We start from the raw sequence: 10,276 nt of genomic DNA, 5'->3' as shown, positions 1-10,276 counted from the left end.
TTTGAACACCCTAGCAAATCACTATGATTTCTATTAGTATAAAGAGTAGTCTTCTACCAAGACCTAACTATTTCGAAAGTACGCATCACTGTACATGTGACGGTTTTTCCATGTTTAACTATTGTTATAAAACTATAGTCTACCTCATCGACTATGTAAACGTGTCACAAAATACAGGTAGTAATATAATTATATAAGTATTAGTCTACCTTGTCGTTTATGCGAATGTATAACAAAGTAAAGGAAATGAACTAATAACTTAAATATTATCCTTTGGTACTAGGATAAACACGGCATAGGAATTACCGAATAGTATTAACTGTAGTCATCCGAAGATGTACATTTACCTCTGTTGCTAACAGCTGGGTGTAGGAATAGTTAGTCCCTTAAAGTATACCTATAATAGTATCAACCGTAGACATCCGTAGATGTGCATTTACCTCTGTAGCTAACAGAGTCTATAGGAATGGTTAGCCCCGTAAAGTATCCATTTGTACTAGGATAGACAGATCTAATCTGCATGTATAATATGTAATAGTACCTCATCATATAGTATCTAGGTATAAGTATCCATGTAAGAGGATTCATGTAAGCGTATCTATCTAAATGTATTCATGTAAGGGCATCTATGTAAACGTATTCATGTAGCATGTAATGTATTGTATAGACTCATGAATGAACTGATTCTTGTGTGATTCCTTGTACTTGGAAAGGTGAATAGTATCTCCTAACTATACCTATTATAGTTACTAGTAATGTACGTGTATAACCTGAAGTATGCCTTTGCTACCCAAAGGTACTGAACTGACTGGGGAAAACTTTTATGTCTACATATGTATACATGATATGTAACTAATATTTAGACGATATTTGGACAGATAACCAATATCCCATAGCCACAACCCAACGAGGAAAAGGAAATAGAGTGAGTTAACCTCCCCAAGTCCTTTAAACATTACTTATATAACTATACATATATGGGCATGCATTTGATAATATAAAAGCATAAAAGAAGTTTTGTAAATCCTTTGAAAAAGATTAACATCTGAGAGAAGATCGACTTGATGTCCGTTGATAAAACGATTGAAAGCATTTTGTTTGATAAGACAGTCTAAGTATAAGGAAAACCTTTGTTTGAAAACACCTTTGTAATAGAGTTTGAAAGGAAATTACATTGTGTAAGACAGTTTGATAAAGAGCTTTAAACATGTAAGAACGTTTAAGAAAGTTATTTGAAGTAATATTTTTGGTAAAACTGCTAAACCTGTAGTAAATCCATTTGTATACTAGTTATAAATCCCACATGATTGATTTATTAACAGCAAGTATAGCAAAATATTGATGTTTTTCGTACGAGGTTAATCGTATGTTTGTAGTACCAAAGATTGACACATATACGTACCGTATAAGCAGAGTATTTGATATATATATATATATATATATATATATATATATATATATAATAACATTTTTCATTTAAAAAGTTATGATGTTATCGTGATATATTTTGCATACGAAAGTTTCCCTATAATAGATATAAATCACCTATGATTCCATTGATAAAAAAAATGTATAACGAAACTTTATATAATACACCCGATAATAATCGTGTGTTTTACTTGTATCCCCCCCCCCCTTTAAAATCATATAAAAACATTTATAAAACATTTAAAAGTGTAGTTTATAGGGGTATGAACTCACTCGATAAATTGAAGAAAGCGAGACAAAAACCGAGCAGAACTTCTACTCGAGAAAGCGGATTTCTCGGGTTTCTTGGGAATCTCGGGAGCGTAAAACTTCCTTCCAAACATCGATATGAAAACCAAGGCTTCGGTGGTTTAAATGTAGAGCTTCGACACTAGAAAGGGAAGAAATGAGCAAAAATGGTCGGCACCCTTGCATTCTATTTATAGTGGCTGGAGGACCTCGGTACGCTAGGCGTACGAGAGTACGCAGGGCGTACTTATGCGTCATGCATGACCGCATTGTCGGTCGAAGCATTGGTGCGACATGGACGAGCCGGAGCCTAGCATCCTGATGAGATTAAACTTACCTTTAATCTATAAAGATCGATTAGATCTTGAACAAGTATATAAACATAAACAATATGAATGCAATAAAAAGAATAAGTCAAGATGGAATCAAACGTGTCGAATGATTAAAAAAAATCCTCAGAAGAGCTCGATTATGAACATCAACTGTAGAGGATTGGAAGGTTACAGGAACGATCAAAGAAACCTGTTATCGTCTAGATGTATCGCTATTTTCAGATCTCTAAAAACCTTGACCTAATATGCATGCAAGCGTAAACTTATATACAAAACATAAAAGGTTCACGGCTGGACAGGCCCCAACCGGAATACTAAAAGGCTTATGCTTAACGAGCCCAAAAGACGCAATCTTCAAAAATAATTTCTAGCCCAACAATCTCCCCCTTTGCGTCAATTTGGAGTGAGACCTTCATTAGTTACTTGGGCCAGCAGCTGAAGCAGGCACCTTCTTCTTCACGGTACTAAACAGACATTTGGTGATTGAGAGAATGGTCTGTCTAAACCGGATGTACCAATTAATCATATCTTCAAAGTACTTGATGTCATCAGTCGAGTTCTCTTTACACCGTTTGATAATGAACAACACATGCTCCAAACAAGTTGTGGTGTAAAGATGCTTGTCAGCGAAAGCGAAGAGACATTTCTGTCCTTCCGCTCTAGTGAACATAACCGAGTTACGTCTCGGGTCAATCCTACCCAATAGCATTTGGTTGAGATCACTGGCCGATCCCACAGGAGCAATCTTTGTTTTCTTCTTGAAGACTGTGGCGACCTCCTGATCCATTAGGGCAACCTCCATGATGTAGCAGGCTAACATCCTTTTGACATGGTCTAGAATGGGACCATATTCAGCTTCATTAGTCAAAAGGATATTATACAGGACAATCCAATCATGAGGATTTAGATTCGGTACATCTGCAAGGGAGATAAGATGAGCAGTTCTTGCAGATCCCCGAATCAACTTGAACCGAACATTTATAAAACGACCTTCAGTATAAGGTTTCAGCACCCAAACGTTTACAATCTTCTGGGCGCTCCAAGTAAGGAATTGTGGACGAGCAGCCGCCAGATAGAAGTCAATGAGCTCCCTGTCAAGCTCAGCGTTCGGGTGAGGGACTTCAAAGATGTTTGAGAAGACGTGGAAGATGAACGCCTTTTGAGTCGGCGACATATCGAACTGCGAATCGACAGTGTTGTTGCAGTCGAACGAGATAACCAGCTCGAGCCATAAAATGCTAGGAGTTTCAATGGCCTCTTTAATCAAACGTTCCCTGGTCCAGGCAGGGAAGAGAGTCTTTCGGCTCTCAAGGAGATCGTGGGCTTCTTTTTGTTTGCGTTCGGCTTCTTCAGCCTCTCGCGCCACATGACTGGCATTTTCATCAACCTTGCGACTTTCTTTCTTTTTAAAATGTCAGCAATGGTCTCCTTGTCACCTTCTTCATCTTCTTCCTCAGCTATGTTTTTGCCTTTGTCCTTCACACCTGAGCCTAAAGCTTGATCAGTCGGAGATGGTTCGGTCGTGTGAGTAGCTTTGGAGGAAGGAGGTGGTTTTGATCCTGTCTTCTCATCCCCCCCTTGTTTCGGAATGGACACGAAACTTGAGAGCCGTTCTACTTTGATAAGAAGATCGATGGCTGGAGAGAGTTTTTCAGCAAGGGAACGCCTCACCGAAAAGTTTAAGATGGGATCGTGTGCTTCCAGAATGTTGGATATAGCAGCGTGGACATCCGAAACACACGTCTTGATCACCTCCCTTTCGGATCGAAGATCTTCCAGTTATTGTTGGGATTGGGAGAGTTGAGTTGTCTTGACCTCAAGGGCGGTTGTTTTGGTTGCCAGATCGTCCATTAACGAACGCTCGGTTGCAAGATCCTCTTGTAGCTTGGCGAGGCGAGCATCAATGGAGGCACGAAGGGCCGAGTTGTCGTCGCATATGTTTTGGCGGAGAGTAGCGAACGAAGGCAACTCCGATGAGACAAAGTTGGCCAATTGTTGAACAATTGGTTCCAAAGATGTCTTGGTGGCATTGGCACTTTCCTGCAGGGACTGCAGCATGGTAGAAGCGTCAGAAAATAGTTTATCGACTTTTTCGGTCGCAGCCTCACAGGATCTGGAAGAGGCTTCAATCGCAGCAGTTGCTGAGGCCACCGAATCATGTTGAGCCCTGGAGAAGGCATCAACAATTTTCTGAAGGGTAGCTTCAGAAAGGGAGGACTGCTGGTTGGAAGAGGAGGCGAGAAGTAGGTCAATCTTCTCGTTGAGCTCTTTGAGATGCTTCTTTGTTACTGGAGCATCATCCTTCTCGTCACTTTGAACTTGAAACAGACTATAGTAGACCGAATCAAAGATCATATTTTCACCACCAAGATAAGGGTTTTCGCTCTCAGAGGCATTTTCAGGAGATGAAGGGGGTGGTGAAGTTGGGGGTGTTGTGGGTTTGGAAGGATCAGGTTGAGTGGGTGTTGGTAGAATTTTGGTTGGTGGTTGAGTATGGGTAGTTTCGGTTGTTTGGGTTTTGGTTTGAGGTGGTTCGGTTACGTGTGGTGATTCGGTTGTAGTTGTAAAGATTGGTGGAGGGGAAGGAATTGGGGAAATTGGAAGTTCCATCTCTGGGGTAGGGGACCGAGGTGGTGTGTTGCCTCGTTGAGGAGATGCGTCTCCTTGAGAGTCGTCAGAACCCGAACTCTCACCCTCAGAGTCACTCGAAGAAGAGGGAATTACAAGATTTCGCTTCGGTTGGGTCTTCCTGCTCTTCGGCGGTAGGGATTGTGCGGCTTTCGATTGTTTTCTCTTTTTAAGAGAAGGTCCCTTTGGAGCTTTGGACGTTTGCTTCCCTTTTTCTGCCTTTTTGCCCCTGCTTACCGGTTTGTCTGCATCGTGAATTGACCTGAGCATATCCGGGGTAATTTCCATTGGACCAGATGGACTTAGCTCCTTGAGCTTCCGAATCAACCTGCTGTCAGAGGGCACGTCGCCATACATTGACTCCGGGATAGAGCCAATGAAGGAGAATTTTGATGCATCTGAGACGATGATCTTCTTGGTATGGAAAGTACCAACAGAAGACATCGATGCACCATCAGCAGTTGAAACATCAAATCTATCCATGGCCCATTTTGTAATCAGGATCCAGAATCGGGCCAAAGATACCTCAGAGTGTCAGGATGAAGAGGAGAGGCTTTGAATAAGTTATTGCCATAGGACAAACCCATAGTCCAGGTTAATCCCATTGTAAACCCCGTACATGATGGTGAGGAAGAGACGACTTGCACCATCTGATCCTGAGCTTCTTTCCGACAAGCCCTTGAAAAGGACTGTAAATAGACCGTTCCACTGTAGCGGCAAGCATGACTTTTTGAACCTTGCGACAGAGGTAAGAACTTCTATGTATCCCATGTTGTAAAACATGTTATACAGATGACCAATCTGAATCGACTCCGGATGAACTCTTGATGGGTCAACAGCAAACCCTAGCAAGGTGCAGAAACGTTGGCGAGAGACTGAGGTTTTGTGTTCTCCAATCTCGAAAAAGACCCGATCGACGGCCTTGTCGTAGTGTGCAGTCGCGTAGACCTGCGATAGGGCCACCATCGGCACATATTCGATTCTGGAGAGAGCCGGAACAAGTTGGGAATACTTAAAACACTCTATGACCGGCGACATATAGGAGTCGTACGCTAGTGGGTTAAGATCAATGACCAGACATTGTTGTGGGTGAATGGGAAGGATCTGTGAGGTAGCATGAACAGAAGAGGAATCAGCCATTTGTTTTGCAGGTATGAAGAAGATGATGAACTGGAAACTGTTTGGGAGTATTTGCGCTCTGGAAATTTTGAAGGTGGTAAAGAGGTAAAAGGTGGTGTAGTGGGCTATTTATAGTGGGTGATAGGAGAGAGAAAAATCATTTCAAATCTCTTATGGAAATTTGAACCGAGTTGTTGAGTGACAGATGGATGACAGTTGGGGCGTGCGATGATCACGTAGGAGAGAGAGTGTCAGGTTCCTAGGATCACGCCGCCCAACAAGCGCCGTTTCATAGGGACAAGCCGTTTCTATTTCCACACGCGCATTTAATGCCACAGGACAAGAGAGAACTTAAGGTTTAAAAGGATTCCCGTTAAATTACGATCAACCATTTATTAAGAAATGTTGAAAGGCTTCTTTTAATTAGGCTAAAGAAGAGTGGCTTGAAAATAAAATCTCAGAAAAAAAATAAGAACTAGATCCCAAGGGAAGAAATGTTATGGGGTTTAACAATTTCATAGGAATCACATAAAATTGGAGATTTTAACAGGGTACTTTCGTTAATCCTTTAGTGAAAACTTGAGCAACTTAATTGTTCACCGTCAATTCATTAGGTGTGGAATTTTGGGTTTCACTTAGCTCGTAGTGACACAATACTAAGATCATAAACACAGATGTTGTGTAACCATAAACCTCAGTGGTAATTTCTGAGAGTCTCAAGGGTTACTATGATGGAATGAGTGTAGTGGAGAAGTAATGTGGAGATGGTGTAAGAGAACGAAGTACCTCTGCTGCGAAAAGAAGGACCAAGCAGGAAACTCTTAACTCATGTGAGAAAAGAGTGAGGTAGCTCACGATTAGAATAAATGAGTTGGCCTTATTGGGAAGACAAGGTTTGTGTATACCAGGTCATGAAGGCCATTATTCAAAATCTTATGAGGCTTGAGACACATACAACAGCATGCTTCTAGGGACACTTAGGTATTTCATCAAATTTATCCCCATAAACGAACACGAACACACAAAAAATAAAATAAAAAAAATATTTTTGGAGTTTTTGAGATTAAAAAAAATTTGAAAGAGGAAAAGAAAAAGAATAAGACATAAAAAAAAATTAGACATAAAAAAAACTTTAAAATTAGACAAAAGGAAAACCGAACCCGAACATTCAGTTGGTTTCGGTTGTTGAAAATTTTGAAAAACCGAACCCGAACCTTCGGTTGGTTTCGGTTCTAGAAAATTTTGAATAACCGAACCCGAACCTTCGGTTGGTTTCGGTTCAATAAAATTTTGAGGAACCAAGAAATTTAGGCAAACAAGAAAAAGTAATTTTAACACGAGGAAAAACAAAAATTGTACAAGAAATATACAACATAGAAAAATTACCTTTGAAGTAATGAGTGAGTCAGATAGTTGAACCGAACCCGAACGTTCGGTTGGTTTCGGTTCTTACGTTTGAGTTTGAGAGTTAGTGTGAGGTACTGACTCTGATTCCATCATACCTAGTCCTTGCAATATTTTATAGAATGATGCTTCAAGAAGAGCTTTTGTAAAGACGTCAGCCAGTTGATCAGTGGTTCTTACGAAGTGAACTTCGATGTTTTCATCTTCCACGTGATCTTTGATGAAGTGATACCTCAGTGCTATGTGTTTGGTTTTGGAGTGTTGCACTGGGTTATGACAGATCCTAATTGCACTTTCAGAGTCACAATATAGTGGGATCTTCTTCATATTGAGTCCATAGTCTCGAAGTTGACTTTGGATCCAAATCACTTGTGATGTGCAGGATGCAGCTGCAATGTATTCCGCTTTGGCAGTAGACAACGACACGCACGTTTGTTTCTTGGATTGCCAGCTGACTAACTTCCCGTTAAGAAATTGACAACCACCAGTTGTGCTTTTACGGTCGAGTCCACATCCTCCAAGGTCAGCATCAGAATAGGCTTGAACAAAGAAGCCTGAGTTGGATGGATACCATAGACCTAAGGAGGTGGTTCGCTTGAGATAGCGTAAGATGTTCTTCACTGCAAGCATGTGAGGTTCGCGTGGGTTTGCCTGAAATCGAGCACAATAACACACAGAAAACATGATATCAGGTCTGCTAGCAGTTAGATACATCAGTGAGCCAATCATTTGACGATAGAGCGTGATATCGACAGCCGGTTTGTCTAGGGATAGGGTAAGCTTGGTGCCGAATGCCATTGGGACTTTGACTTTTGTGTCTCCCATCATACCAAACTTTGCTAGGAGAGTCTTCGTGTAAGCTTCCTGATTAATAAAGATGCCTTCGGGTCCCTGTCTTATGTTTAAACCAAGGAAAAAGTTAATAGGACCCATTGAGCTCATTTCAAATTTAGTCTCCATCAGCTTTCTGAATTCAGCTGTTAAGCTGGGATTCATGGAGCCAAAGATGATGTCATCGACATAAATTTAAACTATCATAAGGTGGTTACCTTCCTTTTTGCGAAAGAAGGTTGGGTCAACCGAACCTTGTTTAAATTTAGACATCTTTAAAAATTTTGTAAGCGTTTCATACCAGGCCCTCGGAGCTTGCTTGAGGCCGTACACAGCTTTATCCAGAATATAGCAATGATTTGGATGCTTTTCGTTCACGAACCCAGGAGGTTGCTCCACGTACACAGTTTCTTCGAGTTCTCCATTGAGAAATGCACACTTGACGTCCATTTGGAAAACCTCAAAGTTCTTGTGAGCAGCATAAGCCAGAAATATTCTAACAGATTCTAGCCTAGCTACTGGAGCGAAAGTCTCTTCATAGTCTATCCCTTCCTCCTGACAGTATCCCTTTACCACCAGACGAGCCTTGTTCCTTATAACATTACCTTCCTTGTCCATTTTGTTCCTAAAAACCCATTTGAGACCAACAACCGAAGCATTTGGAGGAGTTGGAATGAGGCGCCAGACTTTGTTCCTTTCAAATTCGTTCAGTTCGTCTTGCATTGCTTGAACCCAATCAGAGTGATCTAGGTAGTATTAACTGTCTTTGGTTCAACCTTTGATACGAATGAGTTAAACATACAAAAATCAACCTTTGAAAATAAGGATGTCTGTTTTGCCTTCAGTTGTGATCGGGTCAGAACCTTTTCAGAAACATCGCCAACAACTTGAGAGACAGGATGATCTCTGGTCCATTTGATAAGAGGAGGGTAATTCGGATTAAAGGTTGGATCTAGTTCAGCATTGATCATTTCTTCTGGCTCAGATTGGCTATCGTAATCGAGTGTCAGATCATCATGTTCGTCCTCAATTGTTGAGCTTTGAGAGGCATGAGGTTCAGGTGTTTCTTGTGGTACTGAGCTGCCAGGCGTTGAGGCATCTTCGGTTGGAGAGGTATCTTCTGTTGGAGAATCATCTTCGGTTGGTGAAAGACCTTCGGTTGGAGTGGTAGAATTTAGTTTCCCTTGGACTTGTGAGCTTGGCTCCCCCTCGACTTGTGAGCTTGGCTCCCCCTCGACTTGAGAGCTTGGCTCCCCCTCGACTTGAGAGCTTGGCTCCCCCTCGACTTGAGCGTTGTTGGAAGGCGAGTCATTAGTGGTTGATCCTTCTTCATGCATTCTTCTTGCAGCATCTTCGACAATCTGCTTCATATGATCAACTTTGTTGTCTGCTGCACCTGCTTCGGAGAGTGAAGCTTTCTCTGGTTCGTCAAAGAGCTCTAGAAATGTCTCATATAAATTGGCGACCGAAACTGTGAACTTGTTAGTTAGAGGAAAGATTTCCCCTGCAGTGTCTTCTTTGGCCTGTAGCTTCTTGACATAGGTATCGTCAAAGGTCACATAGTATGTTTCTTCAATCCTTCTCGAACGCTTGTTTAGGACCCTGTACGCCTTGGATGTGAGAGAGTAACCCAGAAAAATTCCCTCGTCGGCTTTGACATCAAACTTGTTGCGGTGTTCTTTAGAATTAAAGATGAAACACCTTAAGCCGAACACATGGAAAAATTTCACATTGGGCTTTCTGTTGTTCAGTATCTCATATGGAGTGAGCTTGAACCTCTTGTTGAGATAGGACCTGTTCTGTGTAAAACAAGCAGCCGAAATAGCGTCAGCCCAAAAATAAAGAGGTAAGGAAGTGAAACTTAGCATGGTTCGGGCAGCTTCACACAAAGATCGGTTTCGTCTTTCGACTATTCCGTTCTGTTGCGGTGTGTAGGGAGCTGAGAATTTGTGACTTATTCCCTTTTCTGCAAGAAACTCTTCAAACTCCCTGTTCTTGAATTCGAGACCATTTTCGCTTCTGATGTTGCGAACAACCTTCTTGAGCTGTACTTCAATTTTCTTGATAAATACTTTCAGCTTTTGAGTCGCTTCAGATTTGAGCTTTAGAAAGAACACCCATGTAAATCGTGAAAAGTCATCAACAATAACAAGAATATACTTGCTACCACCGATGCTTTCGATAGATGAAGGACCACACAAATCGATATGAAGTAATTCGAGTGATTCAACAACTTTTGTGTTGAT

The sequence above is a fragment of the Lactuca saligna genome, chromosome 4, assembly GCF_052625555.1.
Source record: "Lactuca saligna cultivar CGN05327 chromosome 4, ASM5262555v1, whole genome shotgun sequence".
Taxonomy (NCBI): domain Eukaryota; kingdom Viridiplantae; phylum Streptophyta; class Magnoliopsida; order Asterales; family Asteraceae; genus Lactuca; species Lactuca saligna.
The sequence above is the reverse complement of the archived record's forward strand: the minus strand, read 5'-3'. Positions refer to the sequence as shown.